This window comes from Lepidochelys olivacea (genome assembly GCF_965140295.1).
Source record: "Lepidochelys olivacea isolate rLepOli2 genome assembly, chromosome: 2".
Classification (NCBI taxonomy): domain Eukaryota; kingdom Metazoa; phylum Chordata; order Testudines; family Cheloniidae; genus Lepidochelys; species Lepidochelys olivacea.
Window position 1 is genome coordinate 181032783 of NC_140412.1, and position 20244 is coordinate 181053026.

The following is a 20244-nucleotide window of genomic DNA, read 5'->3' on the forward strand; positions in this document are numbered from 1 at the left end:
CTCCCTAGACTGTAGACCTTATTATAGGCGAATAAAAAAAGGGGGGAGGGAATGACGTCTGAGATTTTGTTTCAGTTGAAATGAGGTTATCATGATGAGTGATGTAGCTGACAATGAGATTTTTATAGCCTGTCTTAGAGTAGCAGAGGAACTCAAATTATTATTGGCTCACTTTAAGTAATTGTAATCTAAATAGCACTGTGGTTGAAGAGAGGGAGTGAAAATCATTCAGATGGCTTTTTCTTTTAAACAAAGCAAGATTTTCTTTTTGTCCTTACACTCGTGTCTTTGTTTGTCATCTGAAATTTACATGTCGTATGTTGTCTTGATCAAATACAGCGGTTGCCATTAAAAAGCCAACCTTTACCAATTAGAAATACTGCCGTTTCCCACTGTTATTAGAACAGGAGATAACAGCCCTGTGTTTGACAAAATGTGCATCAGGTCACCAGTCAGATGATCTAGACTACTCCTGCACCAGGGTAAGCAGAGTTGGTGAGCCTTCAAAGTGATAAAGACAAATGAGTGTAGCCTGCTGGAGGATAGAGACATGGTGAGTGAGAGATGAGTTAACCCAGTGAGAAAAATGGGAGTTGTTCACATCTCCTCACTGATTCAGTCTAATTACCTGCAGTCTCAGAAAGCCAGTACTGCATGAGTTCACATTCAGAAAGCTTTTTTCACAACTAGAATGCTAGACTTTTTTTTTTAATTAAACCTTAAATTCAGCAGAAGCTGATGGGTAAGCCCCCTATTCACTAGGGGAAGTTCCCTGCTCACCACTGATGAGAGAACAAGGGGAAGCCTGGGTATGCTGTTGCTCAGATGTGTCAGTGGTAACAGCTAGTGAATGGTGACTTTCTTAAAATGGTAATCACAGTAAGTTAAAACCAGCTTGAATGTTTTGCCAGAATCATCCTCCGTTCCGCCCCAATTCCCTCCCTCCCCCCCAAAACAGCTTCTTCTGATTCGGGGGGCAATCAGTGTGTACTTACTGCAGGAAGCTTAATTTTTATACTGTTGAAAACGTGAGCTAATGAACATTTTAGGGCTAGGCATTGTTAGGGGTGGCAAAGCTGATGTGCAATTGTAAAAGAGTTCAGCTCTGAAGCTTTATCACTGAAGAGAAAAACCATATATTGAGGGCTGTGGGGTGTCATGTGTCCCCTTCTATCTCTCCTTTCCCACAAAACTTAAAAACCTTCTTAAAAATGCCAACAATAAAGAGAGAGATTATCAATGGGATTTCTTTTCAGTCAAAATTCCTTGAGGTCTTCAGAGTTGCAACCATGTCCTGGCACGAAGCTGAAATAGGCCTGTCAGTGGGAAATACCTGATAAATGTAACATTGTGCAAGTTGTGACTGCAGCACTGGACAAATAATTTGAGGTCACATGAGCAAATTGCCTTGGAGACTGGAGGCAGTACAGAAATGAATATCAATCCCATTGTTAATATCACTGGAATAGAAACCAGAATCTCTGATTAAGGAACTTTCTGCATCATTTGAGGACAGTAACAACATGACTATGAAAACTGAAATGCTCATGGTCTCTACTTGCATCAAGGATTTTAGGCTGGTAGGCTACTACTGGAAGGAACTGAAGTGTTGTGACACTTCCCAGGGTACACAGTATTGTACACCCTCCACTCCACTTGTAGCTGTCCCTAGAGTGCTTTAATCTTCAGGTCCCAACAGGACTAACTCAGCACTCCTTCCTTTGCCCTGCTGTTAACATGGGTACTTGTGGTAGGGCCTTATAAACCAGGACTATGCCTGCTCTGTATGGATATTCAAAATCCCCTGGCACGTTTTATAAGAATAAGTGTTTGTCCTGTTGTGCTTGACCAAATGTCCTAGGGAAATTGGAAAGCCAGTTTACCCTGTATGGTGTGAGCATATTAGTTACCATCTAAAACTTATTTTAGGACAGCCTACTTCATAGTTAGAAGAGTGTCTGAAAAACACCAAATGGGATTCTGGAACATCATAATTTTTGCAAACACAGAAGTATGCAATAAAGAGGGCAATTTCATAGTTGCCAACATTTTAAAATTCTTTTACAAGGATTCTTCTCCAGCTAAGCCAGCGTATGGAAGCTGCCAAAGAGCTGTGCACCCATTCTGGTGGATTTTAGGTTACTTTTCATCTGAATGCTCAGACTCGTAACTCCTCCTCCCTATTGAACTCCATTTTGTAATTTTATAAAAAATACCCATAAACTAGTAATTGAGGAACTTCCAAAATGGGATTCAGAACAAACACTCAGATATTCAGATGCTTTTCTGTTCCATTGGAGACTCCCTTTATCCTTTCTCTCCCCGTGACCCCTTGCCCCCAACAGACTTATCCCTGTCTGTGGCTGCCATCTTGAGGGGCTAAGAGAGGTCCTTTTGCAGCTACTGCTCTTTCAGGTGGCGGGGGCAGGGGGAGGGAGGAATGGTAGGACTTTTCTCACAACCTGTGGCTTTTTCCTCAATTTCTCTGCTGAGGAGGGCCAAGTCCCATATTCCAGCTATCCCTGCCAAACTGATTCTTTCCACCACCACCCAATAGGTACTCTCATTCTGTCTATTTGCTACTCTGCTCAATGGCCTCTTGTGATAGGAGGCAAAAGTATCCCTCAGGCTGTAGCAATGGCCACAGTCCCTGGGTTCTGAACAACTGGGACTGCTGGCAGCTATGTATTTTCATTACTGAAAGGAAACTGAAGGGCATTATTTAAGTTAAAAGACATGCACAAGATCAAGCAAACATTACAATTTCCTCTTCCTAACTATGAAACGGGGCACTTGACCAAGTAAAGTGTCCTTTACATGTACGAATAAAAACAATACCTTTTAATAATGAAGAAATCACGTTTTTTTCCCACCCAAATCCACATGCACTGTACTAGCCAACTATGTTTGTTTGAGGACAAGAATTTTGCTACTGAGCGAGTGGATAAACCTCAGACGCATGCAACATGCGCGCAGTGTGAATGGGTACCAGCTAGAGAAAACCTGATGGGAGTAGTTTACTGTGTTTTTAAAAATGAAAATCTCTGTACAAAACTTTGTTGCACTCGTATGCTTTTCTTTGCCTTGTTGCCTTTAATCTATAAAGAACAGAATGTTTTGTAGCTGCTCAATTTGCTTTAGTTATTACCATGTGAAAGAATTTGGTGATTCTAATTTCCTTCTCTACGCTTCTTGATTTTTAGTACTATAGTAACATTTCCATATCTGTTGTTGATTTTACGATAGCCAGGACTTTCTCATTAGTTTTCTGCTACGCCACCATCCTGAGGACATACAATAACCAAATTCAAATTGGGGGACTGGCAGTAGTTTAATTTAATTTTTGCTTAGTTAATTATACAATTTGCATGCTGGCTATGCTTAGAAGTGGCTTCCTCTTTTGGAGATCGACACATTTACAAGCCACATGTTTCATTGTCCAATATGAAATATACATAAATAATCACTGTTTATTTAAAACCAAGTATGAGGCAGAAAAAAATAGAATGACCCAATACCATGTAATTTGTCAAACATTAAAGAAGATAAGAAGAGTAGAGCTGGCCAGATAACAAGAATTATAGGTTGTGAAAAGTGTCAAGGTTTCAGAATTTTTCATTCCTCATGTGATGGGTGGAGGGAAGAGAGCAAGACCCCCACTCCAGAATAGCTCGGTGGTTAGGGCACTCACATGGAAGACCCGGGTTCAAGGGCTTGCTCTGCCTGATCCAGTGTGTGCCCTTACTACTGGCCTCTTCTTCTGGGGTCTTTGTCTGGCTTTCATGAGAAATTCTATCAAGGACCTGAGAAACCTTCCTAATGAAGGTTTTGACAAAACTGATAAATGTTCACAAAAAGTTTGTTTTCACAAATCAGCATTTTCCAACAACAAGAAAAGTTCTGTCCAAAAATTCCTGGGCAGGCTCTAGAGAAGATTCTACCTGATACAGTAGTCGCCATTAGAATATCAGCATATCCAAGTTACTGTATGGTGATATCTGAGATCAGTTTTCACTTACACTTAAAACAGGAGACTTATATAGCACATTTATGGTAAAAGTTGGTGTGACATTACCCAAGGTATAATCTGGACCAATGGATAGCTGTGTGCCCTCAGTTCTCCAACAGAGGGTGCCTCTTACACTACTTTGCTGTGAGAGCTACCACGCCTGGTCTGCTCACACAGCCTGCAGCAAGTAAGTTCCTCCCAATTATATTGTATGAGTGCTATAGTACTCCATGAATTACATTGCAGAGCAACACCAGCAAATTCCCAGTCTCAGACTTCCCCCCAGAAATGTACATCTTGTACTTCCCAGCTCTCTCCTGGACAATACAAGGCTCATATAAAGTCTGTCATTTTATTAATAGAAAATGACATGCTCAAATCCTATTATCCCAAATGGAATTTCCCAAACACTTCAATCGAAACACATTGGTTTAGATAAAACAATAAAACAAGTTTATTACCTACAAAAGAGAGATTTTAAGTGACTACAAGTAATGAGGCATAAAAGTCAAAATTGATTACAGGAAAATAAAAGTAAAAACACAACAAATTCCTACTTAACAAGCTAAAGTGAATTCAAAGCAAAGTGTGTCTCACCATGTTTCACCAGTCTTACTGGCTGAATTTCTTTGAGTCAGGATCCTTCCCCCAGTTCAGTTCTGCTTCCTTGTTCTTCAGGTGTTGTTGATGCTGTGGATCGAGACAAGGAGAGATAATTTGGGGCATCTGCTCTTCCTTCTTATAGTTCTTTCTCGTCTTCAAGAATCATCTCCATCTGAGGTTCAGAAGACAGAAAGTCTGGCATACATATTGGTTTTTCCCCTTTGCTTTTAAATGATAGGTAAATAATGAAGTTGATAGATGCAGAGTCAGACGGATTTTTGTTATAAACTGGCAAAGTGATAATATGTTGGGATTTGGAGAGCAAAGAGGAGGATGAGGAGAAAGCTAAGAGATGGCAGTCATATAATCTTTCACTACATTATCCTTCATGCATAGCAGCCACAAGCAGGAAAGATTAGAGAAGTTGAGCTGTCAAATGAAAAATTAAGTTAAAATGTTTTTCTCTATTTTTAAATGACTGTGAAGATTATAGTTGTACATGACAAATCTAATATTTATGAGTATTTACACACGTGTGTAAGTGCAGTATATGCAATTCTTGCTGTTACCACCAAGACATGCTGGGGTCAGTTACACTCACAACTACCCCAATCCTGCAACTTGATCCTGCAAATGCCATAAACAGCCCCATTGTTCTCAATGGGACTCGACGTGGGCACACGTTTTGGTTGCAGGATTGGGGCCTTGAAATCTGAGCACTTCCATCTCTTGGTGACCCGACTGTGGGTGCAAATAAGGTATTGCAAATGCAAAGGGAGACAGGGACTCGATCTAGCTGAACCTCACTTTGTTAATGCATTGTGAAGCCTGATGCCTGGGGACTGTGAACACACCTGGCCTGAGTAGGTGGGACTACTCAAGCGAGCAAGGGCTGCAGGAGCAGACCCTTGAGGCTAGCTTGGATCAGTGAGGGTGGCAGGATCAACCAGTTGTTACTATTTCAGAGAGGGGTGGTTTTGGAAGCTATACATTTTAAAAGCAAATACTGTACCTATTAAACTGACCATTAGAATAACGGGGCTGCTCAGGTGTCAGAGCAGCAGCACATAATTTTTCAAAACGGTGCAAAGTATTATCAGGGAGAAAATTAAGAGCTGCTAAAAATATATTCATGGGCTGGAGAAAGAAAAACAGCAGAAGAAAATGTGCAGGTTCCATTAAGCTGCAGAAATTTTCTGTGGAGACACCAAGGTACATTTTCAAAGCAGCATATGGGGTTTATTCTGGTGGCTCTAATTTTAACATGAATGGGAGTCACGTGGCATACTCCCTGCATATGGCTTTGAAAATATCCCCCTGAGCAGTTAAGAAAGACTGAAATCTCTTCAAAATCATTTTTCTCCCAATTCTGAAACATTTAGAAATGAAGGCACTGATGGATTTAAAGCAGCCCTACACAGCATAAAGTGGAAATATAACAGATAAAAAGATATTGACCAAGTGCTGTAAATACGCTTGGGTTCTAATCTACAGGGAACTGAACCTGGAGGAAGAAAACCTGGGTCTGCTCCCACTTTGACCACTGATTCTGTGTGGCCTTGACCTTTTTGTGTCTGTTTCACTAAGATCATCATGCCAGCCGACTCTGGTAAAATGCTTTGGTATTCAGATAGCTGCATTTTCGCAATCATACGCCAGCACAGTTCCATTATGTTGTTTTTTAGGGTAACAAAATATTCAAATTCTCTGCATTTTAGTTGCTTTCGTTGATTTGCTGCATCTGAGTTGGAAAGACTCTACTTAAAGCAAAGAATAGTTTTTTTAAAAGAGCTGAGTGTTCTCTCTCTCTCTCTCTCACTCTGACTTTCCTCCTCTCTATGGTTCTGGTGACTGTACAGATGATCACAGAGGGCCAGAGTAACTGTCAGGTGTCCACCTTCTCTCTCCTCTGTTATCTCTCTGAAGTACCAGAAAGAGGGTTTTGACTGACTAGGCTCAGGTCATTGAGTCATCAGACCTATGTAGCAGTGTCATTGCCTGGCTCATTTATGACAAGTTTTTGCTTTGAACAATCGTGCCATAAATACTTTCCACCTGATGAGAGTGAAAAGGGTATACAGTACATTTGATAGTGGTGCAGCAAATGTGTCTTGAACGTACATTTTGTAGTTATACAATTCCCAGATAGGCTGATCGATGAAGATGTCCCAGTGAAAATTCCTGGGACACTGTGACGTCATTTGGAGAACCAAGACTTTCCAGGTAAAATTGGGGTGTTTGGTCTCTTTATTGGGTCTTGAATATCTAGCACTGTTATGGAAAATCTAGAGAGTACTGTTCTTTTAAAAAAGTCAATTGAAATCAACCTTAGGAGGCCCAACAGTTTTGGTATTTTTCCTTCTGAGATGAGAGATCTTTGATATAGTGCTTAGGTGAAATTTATTGGTTAACAAACCTTGATTTTACAGTGCCTCTCAAAGAGCTGTTCTGGCATGCATACGCTACTATGTACATAGGAAAGGATGAAAAAAGTTGTAACAACAAAACACCCACAGAGCGGTGAGCACAATCTTCCTAGAAAACAGATGATATTAAATTAGATCCCTGCAAGTGCTCTTCTAATTTTTGATGCCTGCGTTTGCAGTCAGGAACAGCAACTGAAGGCAGGGTGGTTGTAATGGGCTCCTTGCTGCTTTGCCAACAGAACCATTATCATCTGAATTAAAATAAAAATTCTCTCTGGGGAAGCTCATATCGGCAAATAGTCACATGACAGTCAATGCCTGGGGCTGCGAATACAGTGTGCATCTTGTAAAGAGCCACATTCTTTATGCTTTGAGGGAAAGCTTGATTTAAGAGGAGTGAATTGCAGAGTGGGGTTTGCCTCTGTGATGGCAGGCATGGTGATGCTGCAGTGTTGATGGCATGTTTAGTATGTGGATGATTAAGAGAGAAGTAAAATGCATTCGGAAGATCAATTAGAGGAAGACTCATTAACTAGAAGGAAGTTCAGAGCAGATGGGATAGCCTTGACAAAATGAGCCAGAACACACACACAGTTGGGCTTGGTGCGTGGGCTGAATGGTGAGACATGTTTGTTGGAGAGGAGGTTCAGTGAGTGCTTTCCAACAGCTGGTCCTTCCTATTAGTCTTAAGAGAGGGAACAGTTTCGGTAGTCACTTGAAATGTTTTGAAGCAGGTGGAATACTATACCCATAAAAACTTTAGTCCTGAATAAAAATGGAGTATAGTTAGTCTGCTCAGTCAACAGTTGTATTTGCAAGGCAAAATGGAAGGTGGGAAGTTGCTTACTCTTTCCCTAAAACAAAGGGAATAGGGCATTTTTCATTTTTTTGCTAAGGGTATGTCGGGAAGACGGGTATTGTGTAGGTTGCCACTGTCAGAGCTTTAGAATCTCCTCTGGGTCTTCAGAGATTGTCATTCATTATTTTTATAATATACATTTAAATTCTGTTAAATCAAATTAGGTTGTTAAGTTTTTCCCTTCACAGGTGTCTTTGTTGTTGATTTGTTAATGAGGACAGTGCCCCTCCATTTCTCTTGGTTTCCAAAGTGGAGAGTCTGAAGCTTTTCCTCCTGATGTTCCCCCAATCCATCTAGCTTGGTTGGAACTTCCATTTAAAACACTGGATACAACAAGCAATGTAAAAAAGAAGCTACCGTGTGAGTGCAGAGAGTAACACTCATGTATATGTATGTTCAGTGTGTTGCATTCATGTGTGTACACAACACATGTGTGCATATATGTGTATGTGCAAGCATGCACATTTACACATACATATACATGAATGTTGCTATGCTGGGGGTAGTCTGAAAAATAGAGCATATTTGCTTATTAGGTAATTAGGTATTGCCCTGTCTGACCATTTTTTATTCATATTGTCAGTGAAAAACTTTTCCCTCAATATTGTCAATTTAAGGAAGCAAGCAAGTAATAAACAGTGAATTGCATTATTTTCTATTCAGCCTATGTTTGCGTACATTTTGTTCCCAAGGTTGGGGGAAGGCAGATAGATTTGTAGGGTAGTTTGAGCTGTTCTAGACAGCCAGTGTTATTTAATGGTTGAACAAGATACTAGTCATCAGGACTTCTGGGTTCTATTCCCAGCTCTGCCAGTAAGTTTAGTCTTGGAAAAGCCCCATCACCTTTCTGTGCCTCAGTTTACCCCTCTTCTACATGTATGTTCTGATATTTACCTACCTTGTAAGGGTCTGATGAGGCTTCATTGATGGTAAATCCTCTGATGAAAGGCACTATGGAAGGATATAAATTTATTAATGAAATGTTCATAATCATACTAATATAATTTCTCCAACGTCTGCTGTACATGTGATTGTTGCTTTTAAATGCAGAGGATAGAAAATGTTCAAATTTTAACAAAAAGTAAATCAAAAGGCTATTTTTTCCAAAGCTGCTCATATAAATACATACAAGGCCTGGAGAAGTTATAAGGTGTTCAGTGATGTTCTCTGGCCCACTGTTCTTAATGTTGTATCAGGTTAATACTTAAGACTGCGTTTTCAGGGTAATAAAAATTCTCACACTAGTAACTTTTTTCCCCTTTCAACAAAAAAAAGTGAGACTTTTGAGTGAACGGATTTAATGTGCCTGCACGGCAGATGCACTGAGACACAAACTGCTGCAGTCTCTGGGGTGAATAATCTCCTCTTTAGATCGTTCCAAAGTACCTATTTATATAATTAACTTATTTAAAACACATACATGATTATTTACACAATGAAGCATGGCAGCTCCAGAGTCATTAGTTTAGCACAGACACTTCTGGGAGCATTTTATTAAATTATTTTTCCTTTTGTTTTCATACCTACTCTTAAAAATATAAAAAGCAAATGACCCAAATAAATCATCCTTTTATTATTTTATGTGACCAAGTAGAGATCACATCAACATGTTCCAATAGAAGATGAGCATAACAAAATACTGAGCAGTTGATATTTCTGCTAGCATTTACCCTTATACACACTTCCTGCCAAGTATTCAGTTTTATACATGTGTGAGGGAGAGAGTGAGTAGTAGGAAGCAAAGATCTATTTTATTCCCCTTGGTTGCAACACCATCAATAGCACCCTTGTATGCTGCTCACTACTCCTCATGCTAACAGAGAACCTTAAAGGGTGCTCTTGGAGTTGGACTCTCTGCATCAGAGGTAAATTCAGTCTTTGTCATTAGCGAAGTGAGTGTTAGGGGAGCAGCTAAAGCCAGATGCCCCATAGACCATTGTTGGCATCAGGGTACAGCAGTGAAAGATTACTTCTGTGCTGGCCAAATGTGTTCAAAGCAGAGAGAGTAAAAGAAGGAAAAATTTAACTTGATTAACATATATGGAAGTCCTTCTCGACAAGGTGGTTAAGTATTTTGGCATTGGACAAAATTTATATAGTTGGTTGAATCCAAAAACCCAAGTGTAGAAGTTTGGCTTGTAACACCCAGAGAGACGAAGTTTCAGATTTTGTAACACCGCAAATTGGTGTTACAAATTGGCATTGTAATTTTATGCTTAGAATATTACCTGTAGAAATGCTGGAGCTGATGGTCTGAATTCTTCAGCTATTTGTTATGCAATGGCTTGATGTATAATTGATCTGTAGTTCTGGAATCACCATTATATATGGTATATATTTGAGATGACTAGATTTAAAGGTTGCAGAGAGCTGCAGGGCTGGTTTGTGGGTTTTGTTTTGTTTTTTAGTGGTGGATAAAAAACTGCCCTTGTGTATGGCCTTTACAAACCTAAATCACATTCTAGAGTTGCTTTTTAAGATAAACATTTGATATTTCAAGTCCTAAGGTCAAGTGTCATTATCACCAGACTGTGCCCAATACTTTATATCAAAATTCACTGACCTTAAAATCTAACCACTGTGAAGAGGAATATTCACCATTTTATGGATTTTGGTTGCTCTGTTCTTTAAACCCAATGTTCTCATTTTTGTTTTCCCATGTACATATTTTGGTTCAGCTTGATAGCTGGTGTATTTATTTCTTCAAGTCTGTTCATTTCCTACTCCTGTTACATAGGAATCATCTTGCAAAAGAGATCCTAAGTAGTGAAACCACATGTTTGTAGAGGAATGTGACGTCAACAAATCATAAAAATTGAAGGGTATATTTGCTGCTTATTGCATTGGCCAAGCATAATTGAAAACTTCCACTATTATTTTAATTGTTGTTATGCATATTAATATCTGTAGTTTATTATTTTTCATTTTTTATTTTTATTAATAGATATCTGAACTTTGCAGACATTAATAAATCCACACAAGCACTTTTTTAGTGAGTCAAGTAGTAGTAGTCCATTTTACAGAGGTGTTGAGGTGAAGTGACTTGCCCTCAGTGTCTCAATGAGTTAGCATTGGAGTTGGAACTGGAACCCCAAAGTCATGACTCTCCAGCCCACCTGCTGCCAACATCCCAGCTTTCATATAAACCATAGACATTAGAGGTGGAAAAGACTTAACAGATGATCTTGCCAGTTCCGCCAGCCACTGCATAATTGATTTCTGTGCTATGTTCTGCTGAGTTGAAGGACCTCAGTTGTCAGAGAAGATGAAAGAGCATTGCAATCCTAGCGTTACTAGACAGACCAAGTGTGTATTTCTCCAGATATTGCCCAACGTCTCAGGAGCCCAAAGGTCAAGCTTTATTAGCTTTAACTAGCTTTAACAAGCTTTAACTAGCGGAATCTTGTTTAATATGGAGGTGCACCACATGGAGGCTAGAAGCCCCTGCATCTCAAAGGAAGGCAGCTCTGATAAAGATGAAGTACCACATGCTGAAAAAATAGTCTCTTTGGCTCACATCTCAGTATGGGGGTTAGGGCTGCATTGTAGAACTCTGTAGGCTACATTTGACCCACAGGCTGCACTTTAAGCAAGACAGAGATATATAAGATGCAACAACTGAGCAAACTGGAGGAAGGGGTGTGTAGCCCAGTGATGCAGGAGCAGTCTTACATACTCCTCAAATTATAAATACATTAATCTCCAGGAGACGTACATTTGAGCAAGAGGATACCGCATAAGGGTGATTCTATCTCAATAGGGAAAGTGCTGTGTGCTCCAAACAGCAAATCATATCTCCTTACAATAGGCTTGAGTATTAAATGCTCTGTGCCTCTGCATTTCCCTCCGACTTCACTGGGCGCTATGGTTTTAGACCTGGCTAATTTGATTTACCAAGGGGTGTGTGTACACACGCACACATACACACACAATGTGCATCTTATTTTTTTCTCAGTCCTACTACAGATCACACTGTACCTCTGTCTAGAGGCAATGTATGTGATATATAACCTAAAATACTATCCTATCTATCCATCCAATCTATCTATCCATCTAATTAGGGTGACCAGATAGCAACTGTGAAAAAACAGGACAGGGGATGGGGGGGGGTAATAGGTGCCTATATAAGAAAGAGTCCCAAAAAACGGGACTGTCCCTTTAAAAACGGGACATCTGGTCACCCTATATCTAATCTATGTTGTGTGTGTGTAAAATTTCCCATATTGGCTTTTTGTGGGATAGCTCACATATTTCTATGTAAAAAACAGTATCAAAAGTGTGGAAAAAAATTTTAGTAAAAAGAAATTGGCCCATTTTCAAGAGAGAAAAATTCATTTTTTTATGAATTTGGAGAAAAAGTCATTAAATCAAACTGAATGAAAAATCATCAGACTTGAAGGTTTTTTATATGTTTTTAAATATTTTCTGTGGCCCTAGTTATTACTGCTTGCCTGAGGGAGTAGAGACTCAAAAGAAAGATATGGGTTTGCCTCTAGAATGAATACTTCACCCTTGCAAATAGTCTATCGGGTGGGCAAAACATTCACCCAGTATTTGCAGAGTTATCAGCTAATCGTCCCATTGAAAAGAAGGAGCTTTTGTCACCACAGAGAACCAATAGCTGCTGTGACTCTGTTGGAAGTCTGTGCAGACACCATCTCAGTAGTGTGTGTCTATCTTCTTTGTGAGGCCATATAGGCTCCAAACATCTTCTAGCACCAACTGGAGATGTAATGCCCTTGATTGTACTGACCTGCTCTTGTAACGTGGTAAGACAATACTAATGATAATTACTGCTGAGTCAACATGCAGTGACTTCCATGTGAATTTTCCCTTGGAAATCCACAATCTTGTGGGGAGAATGCCAAGAGTAGCTGTTCTCGAATTGCACTCCTTCCTACCTACAAAACATCTTTCCCAGCTTCCATTTGCTGTGTCTGCTTGACTTGATGAATTCACCTTGATTTTTGTGTGGGCCTGTTCTGCATAGGTTCAAGGGTCTGGTCTTGCATCCCTGGAGCCCTCAGAGTTCATCTGTCACCAGTGCTTATATGGCTTCCCTTTACTATAGTATCTGAGCACATCATAATCTTATGTATTTATCCTTAAAACATGCTTGTAAGGAAGGGAAGTGCTATTATCCTCATTTTACAGAGAAGGAAGCTGAGATGCCAGACAGTCAAAGTGACTTACACAAGCTCACAGAGGAAATCTGTAGCGCAGAAGGGCTTGAACATGGATCTCCTGAGTTCCAGTCTAGCACCTTAATCAGTGATGCTCTTTCTTCTCATTACCCTGAAATCAGTTGGACTGGGGAGACGACCAAGGAGTATGGAAACTGAGGCTAAAGGAGGGTTCACCCTATACTTCAAAACAATATTGATCATTATATTTGCCTGTGATGGTGGTTTGTTAAGAAAACTGAGCATGAATGAATGGTCTTGTACTCTGTATATCATACCACAGTACTGGTAAAAAGAACTATTCATCTGATTAGAAAATTCTCCAATTTAATATTGCCTTAAAAGCAAAATACTGTGCAGAGGCTCACTGGGACTGTGACAGATGATCCTTCTGTGTCCAATTGCATTTTATTTTATGTTTATTTGTTTGTTTGTTTGCTTCTATTCTGTGTAGCTATCCTAAGCTCTTAGTGGTAACAAAGCTTTAAATCCACATAGTCCATAAAGCACAACAACAAATAACAAAATAAACAATTGCAATGCTTGTGTACATTTGCTTGCATATAAATAAGATAAACCCTTCACATTATTTCCCTTGCCCTCAAACTAACCTCTTTCCAAATGCCTGGAGAAATAAAGATGGCTTTTTCGGCACACCCTGTTGGTTAGCAAATCTGGCTATAAATTAGCCCTTCCCTCCCCCAAAATGCAAATTGGCTGCCTTCTGCAATTTAATGTTTCAAAACTAAAAGAGCGACCATAAATGACAAGAGTGCTGGATAATGATTTATAAAGATATTCACTCTCAAGAAAGTGGCTGACAGCATTATTTTAAATATCTAGTAAAACAAAAGCTGGGAAAAGGTAATGAAATGTGAAAAGTTGCTCCTAATCCATAGGAAATCCCGTTTGTTGTGCATGATTAAAAAAGCATTTGTTTTCTCTAAAATGAATGCTTAGTGCCAGCATTGCAGCCTAGTGGCGTGAGCACGGATGATTCTTAAACATGGCCATTTATAATACTTAATAGAGTGGTTCTGTAGAATACTTGAGTATTTTTTTTTCCAAATAACAGGCCACTTCCTTCTTGTTCTCTATTTAGTAAGTTCAAACACATTCACGTAGATATTTTGGCAGAGAGGTGTATCCCTTTCTGTGTAGCTGAGGTATTTATATGGTCCCCATTACCATAGTGTCTAGGCACTTTACAATATTTAATCCTTGCAACACCCCTGTAAGGTATAGCAGGGCTGCTATTCCCATTTCACAGACTCAGTAACTCAGCACGTAAAGGCTAAGTGTCTTGCCTAAGGTCACGCAGAAGTTAGTGGTTAGAACATTGAATCCAAGCCTCCTGAGTCTCAGGCTAGTGACCACTGGACCATTATTCCTCTTTTTTTCCCCCATTGCATCTCCCACTTTACTTCCCCAAATCAGGCAATGCTTACTCCTTCTGCTGTCAGGGCTGGATAGGAGTGGCCCACATATCTGAATTGCAATCCACGTGGCAGATGAAGGTTTTTCCTGTTGACAGTTGAACATGAATCCTATTTAGTTGTAGTTGGTAGGTGAGTATGAACCTGCAGTCAAGACTTGGGGGCTAAGGTAGGGGATGTTAAAGACCATTTGGGGAACAGATCATTAAAAGAGGCATACAGGTGCCTATAAACCACAAATAAAATAATGTTATTTCAGAAAGTTGTGCAGTAGAAATAAATTGCCCAGGATCAGGTTGTAGATCCTCTTGGTTTGGGTTTGCATGTGAGCTTCACAGTAATGTATTTCCTGGGGTCCACAGAAGAGCTGGGAAGCTAAATCTAACATTTTCATAGCCTGTACATCTATTTTTGTTCTGTGATTGATAGAATGAATAATCAAACCCAAAATACCATTAAGATCAGCAATCTGTGTATACATACATAAGCAATACTGTCTGGCTAGAGATGTGTCTATCCCTCAGTGTATATGTACATGATGGCATGCCAGTACACATCACATACATATATGTATGTGTGCACATCCATATATATGTGCATGTTCTCATGGTATGTTAGTAGAAGCGAAGCAAATATATGTCTGTGTCTGTATATGCATGTATGCGTTAACACTGTGTGTATGCAAAGAGAAAGCAACTATGTGTATGTGTTTTCCCAGCATATATGTAAGGAGAAAGCAAACTCTCAATCAAATAAATAGTGAGAGTGGAAAAAAGATGAGATTGCATTTGATTATGAGTCTGGCAGCAGATGTTCTACACAAATCTAGCTCGCTGCATCCAGTCTGTTTCCATGGTGATGGAATCAGTAATTGTTAAGCTCAGGCGCTCTCCCCTCCTCTTCTCCCAGCAAGGTGGAAGCTGGATATGAGTCTGAACTCTCCCTAGATAATTGCCCGGCCCTAAAAAATAGCAGGAGGGCTGACGGAGTAGGAGATACAGAGACAGGGAGCTATTATTTTTCTCTCTATGATACTAGAAGTGAGGCGCTCTTCCTAGAAAATATAGTGTCTGAAGATGCTAAATAAATGGGCAGGAGTTTCCCTGAAATGGAGGTTCGCTGTGATTGGCTGCTGTTTCCTATGTTCTTGCCAATTGGAGCACAATTCGTTTCCAGCACTCTAAACATAAGCAAAGCTACATGCTTATTCTTTTGGACTTGACGTATACACCAGGCAAAGGTGTGCAAAGGAGGGGGTCTCCTGTCACATAGCTAAACTGAAAACGGATCTCATTAAAGAGCTTCATCGGAGACCATCTGCTATTGAAGCACGTTGTTCCTTCCATAGAAAGCATTAAGTCATTTCCTTGCTGTAGTATAGGAGGCAAATTTGTCATCGGGAACAATGGAACTACAGAATCTCTGTAAGTAAATCTCTGTGTATACTTATCCTGCTATTTCAGTCTGAGAACAGATCAATAAATAGTTTATCCGCCAAGAAAGAGGAAAGCAGATTAGCAACAACTGTAAATAGCACAAAGAGGGGCTTTTTGTGTGTTCGTTTCACATCTAGATAGATATGGTTTTATTAATGTCTCTAGACATCAGACGTACAGTAGTTATCTATTAGCTGTTCGTATTGCCTTGGGTTATCGGTTAGCATAATTAGGATTAGTATATGGAAGGGTTTTATATTTTGCTAGGTAATTCAGACTGTTTCTCTATTTTAATAAAGAAAGTGAGTCTCTTATACCAAACTACAGAAAACTGCAGGCGCAAAAGTAGGAGCTGCACCTGTTTGGTCACCAATGTTGTATTGTCGGCAGGCACATTATTATAATAATAATTTGTAAGGCACTAGTTCAGACATCCAACCAAAAACAATCATCAGTTGTTGATCATCCATCACTGTTCTCAACATAGTGAATCATGCCTTCACTGCCCTTTATTTCAGTTATTTTTAAAAATTAATTTCAGCAGCAAGCTCTCTTCTATTTTTAAGCTCTGAGACAGGAAGGAGCCCTTTGTTTCTTCACTAAGCAGGTGAGTGCAGGGCAAGCACAGAGAGTTCCCTCCTTTCCTCAGGAGGGGGCATACATTGGAATTTGATTCTCCTGTCTCTTGTGACTTGTCAGTTTAGCTCCTGTTAAGTAGATGCTGCACAGTTAGAGTCAGTGGGGGAAATTCATCAGTCAGTTGAAGTCAGTGGAGTTACACCAGCCATGAATTTGACCCATCCTTATTTCTATTTGATCAGGTACTTCTCATTGGACTGAGAGCTTTGCTGCTCAAAGCTCTTGGGTGACTCTCACAGTGCGCAGTTCATTTATCTGGGTCACATTGGAGAATTTTCCTTTGTGGCTATATCTGGCCATGCTCTTTGGGAGTTATCATAACCAACCCTAATGTAAATGCAGAATGAAGTTGCTTCTAGGTCCATTTTCAGCATGGTGTGTGCACGTGGGGAGTTAAGCACACAATTTCCTTTCCTGATGCTAAGAACTAAGATCTAACGTGCTACACTGCTGCCTGAAAATTTCATCCCAAGAGTCTCCTTTTCAGACACTGCTAAACTGAACAGTTTTTCTCTCTAGATATTTCCTCACATATTGTGCCAGGCAGAGGTACTGTACAAGACTCATTCCTTCCGTGCAAGGAATAGAGCAGGAGTGACCAAACTTACTGGCCCTCTGAGACACATACGACAATCTTCAGAAGTTTGAGAGGCACAAGGCACACCTGTTGGGAGCTGGGGGTTGAAACGTCAGCCCTGCTCCTGCTGAAGCCCGAGCCCTGGCAGATGCACGACGCAGGGCTGAAGCCCCAAGACCCCCTCCTCGCTGGGCAGAAGCCCTGAGACACACCTCCCCACTGGGCAGAAGCCCCTACTGCACCATCCCACTGCAAGGCAGAGGTCCTGAGCTTCCCCTGCCCCCCACAGTCTGGTAGGTGGAGAATGAGGGGAGTGGGGGGGAATGGGGGGCTCAACGAGCCGCATTTTAATGGTAAAAGAGCCACAGTTTGTCCGCTCCTGAAATAGAGCCTGGTTAGGATGTTATGGCTGGAAAAGGAATTTGTGTGTGTGATTTTTCAAGAACTCTCTGATTAAAAATGATTTTTTTTTAAATATAGAATGTAGGATTCCATTATATTACTACAGTCAAAATGTCTCTTAATGAAAGGTGGAGTTGGCTCTTTTAATTATTTGTGAACATTTAACCCAATTCATTGCTAATTCCAGAAGACCATAGGTTAAGTTTGAATTCTTGCTGTTTGTGATCACTACAGTATTGGTCACTGCTTTCTACATTTACCAGTGATCCTTGGGGCATCTTTTATTAAAATAGTGTCCCCAGATATTCTGTGACAGTTTCACTACAAAGTCACTTTCCTGGTCTTTGCAAAGAAGAGAGATGATATGTTTGCAACCATTGTCTATTACTGGGAAATTTCCCCTCAGTGCTAAATGGCACAAAGTGATGAAAACTAAATCCTGGAAAGGAGATAATAGTGTATCTGCTATGCTACTAGGCAGCTTATTCATCACTAAAAACATCACCACAGATGACAGCCTAAGCAGAGAGAGGTGCCCACTCGCAATCTTAGAGGTGGTCCCTCTGTGTCAGGGCTGAGACACATTGGAAGCACAGTTGCCAACTTTCACATGGTAAATAAGCACCCCAACTTTAACAATAAGCCAAAAATCAAGCTAGTCCCATTTAAAAACAAGGCCAAAACAAGCCAATCCCTAAGAACCCCAACACTCTACGTGACTAGATTCCCCCGGCATGCAGTCTGGGATGTGGTGGGCCAGCTGTACACCCCGACTCTCTCTCCTGCTTGCCCCTTACCCCTGCTTGCTCCTCCTCCCCCCTTGCCCCGCTTGCTGGGAGTTGGTCAAAAAAAAGAACGAACAAGCTACAAGCCAAACAAGCTACAAGCCAAAAACTAGCCAACAAGCAACTCTCAAGCCAATTAAGCCAAAACCAAGCCCAATTTCTGTGTTTTTTTTCACAGGTTTGGCATGTCTGATTGGAAGGACAGCTGGGTGTAGTGCCCGGAGTTTACCTCTCTGTGCTGTAATTTCCAGAGCTGTCCTTCTGACCACCTTTCACAGGCACTGAAATACACACTTAAATTCCATAAAACAAAGCTTTCTACTTTCTGCTGTCTTAAGACTGATAATATTTGTGTTAGAGAGAAATATATTGTAAGGTTATTATAATGCTAAGACGTTATCTGAATTCTTGCTAATGCTTCACAAATGTAGTTCAAACAGAATATAAATGTGTCTAGTTCAGTCACTATCATTAACCAAATACTATTTGACTGACAGAATTCCTATATCTCCTATAACCTTGTTTGAAGGGATTTGTTTACTTGTCTATCCCGATACATTAGCAGATAAAAGGAAGGGGTGGGGAGAGAGAGCCTTTAATTGCTAAGCTTTGGGTAGTGGATCATAACAGTCTATCTTATGACTTCAACCCACTGTGGTGGCTGAGTTAGAAAAATCAGTGCTGCAATTTAAGACACATTTTGAAGTAGATTTTTGGCCTTATGGTATACAGAACAGTTGTTTACAGTCAGTAGAGGCATGCTGCATATTAGACTCTAAGCAAACCATGTCAGAGTCACAGACAATAAGGATTCCAGCAACAGAAGAGCAGGTGGACTTCACTAAGGATTGTGGCATGTTGGCAGCAATCAGGACATATAGTGCTGAAGGATGCCATCTTGGGGTAGCTTTAATTTCCTGGGTAGACTTGGAAAACACTGTTCAGTGGGCTCCCGTGTCTTTTAAAAAATGCTTTCAGTGGAGCTACACCAGTTTCCACCAGCTGTGAATCTGGCCCACATTTTTTGCTTACATTTTTCTTGGGAGATAAGCTGTAAGACCTTATTGCAAAGACCTTTAATTGTTTCCCCTTTCCTGCAGCAAGAAGAACACAGAAAATACATACAAAACCAAATGGAGTAGACGTACAGTAAATTGCTCCTAGCTGTTGACTTGACACAACTTGCTTTCAGATATGTGCATTTACTGTGTTAACTATTTCTCTGTGGTTCGTAGTACACTTGGAGAGCCTCATTTACATAACATTAATCTTTACTGGGCAAATACAGCAGAAGGCTAGAAGGGATGCTTCCTTTAACAGAGAAACAGTAGAGCAGATGGCTGCAGGTTTTACACAGTTTCTGTATATTTTTACACAGTTAAAGATATTTAATTGGAGTATTTCATTTTTCCCTGGAACATAACCCTCATTTCACTTCAGTGGAAACACTGTAGCCATTGCCAACCCAGGTGAACTGTTCACTGCATTGATGCTAAAACCACCAGTGTCATCCTTTTGCCTACCTCATGTTTATTTTCACCCTATTAATCAAATAAGTTGACACAGCTTGTTTGTAAAGCCAAATTCCATTTGCCAGGTAGTAGTGGGAAAGATAAAATCACAGATTACCTTGAATAAAACTGCCATGGATGATAACCTCAAATCAAAGCAGGTTCTATTTTTGTTTACTGTTGTGGTAAAAATTAAGTTTTTAAGGAAAAGTTAATTTAAGTTTAAAAAAAAAAAGAGAGAGAGAGGACCTTAGAAGACCTGTCCAAATTCAAATACTGCCCAATAACAGAGAGATTCCTCTTCTCCTTTCTTTCCAAACACGCAAGTACACCTTGTATAGTGTTTGCACACAGGTGCAAGTGTACACACGCACACAC

At 40.2% G+C, this 20244-nt stretch overlaps 1 protein-coding gene across 5 annotated transcripts in view; it reads left to right on the top strand.

The window, feature by feature from the left end:
- The window catches only part of ELMO1 (engulfment and cell motility 1), a 417156-nt gene that overhangs the window by 295414 nt on the left and 101498 nt on the right, over positions 1 to 20244 (top strand). The window contains exon 1 of one of the 5 annotated variants that reach the window (XM_084621574.1): positions 15476 to 15940. The exons of 3 other annotated variants lie outside the window; for them this stretch is intronic. The gene's annotated coding sequence lies outside the window, so the exon portion shown is untranslated. Of the gene's footprint in view, positions 1 to 15475; positions 15941 to 17441; positions 17462 to 20244 lie in introns of those variants that run through there. One more of the 5 variants, XM_084621575.1, reaches the window with a different exon arrangement.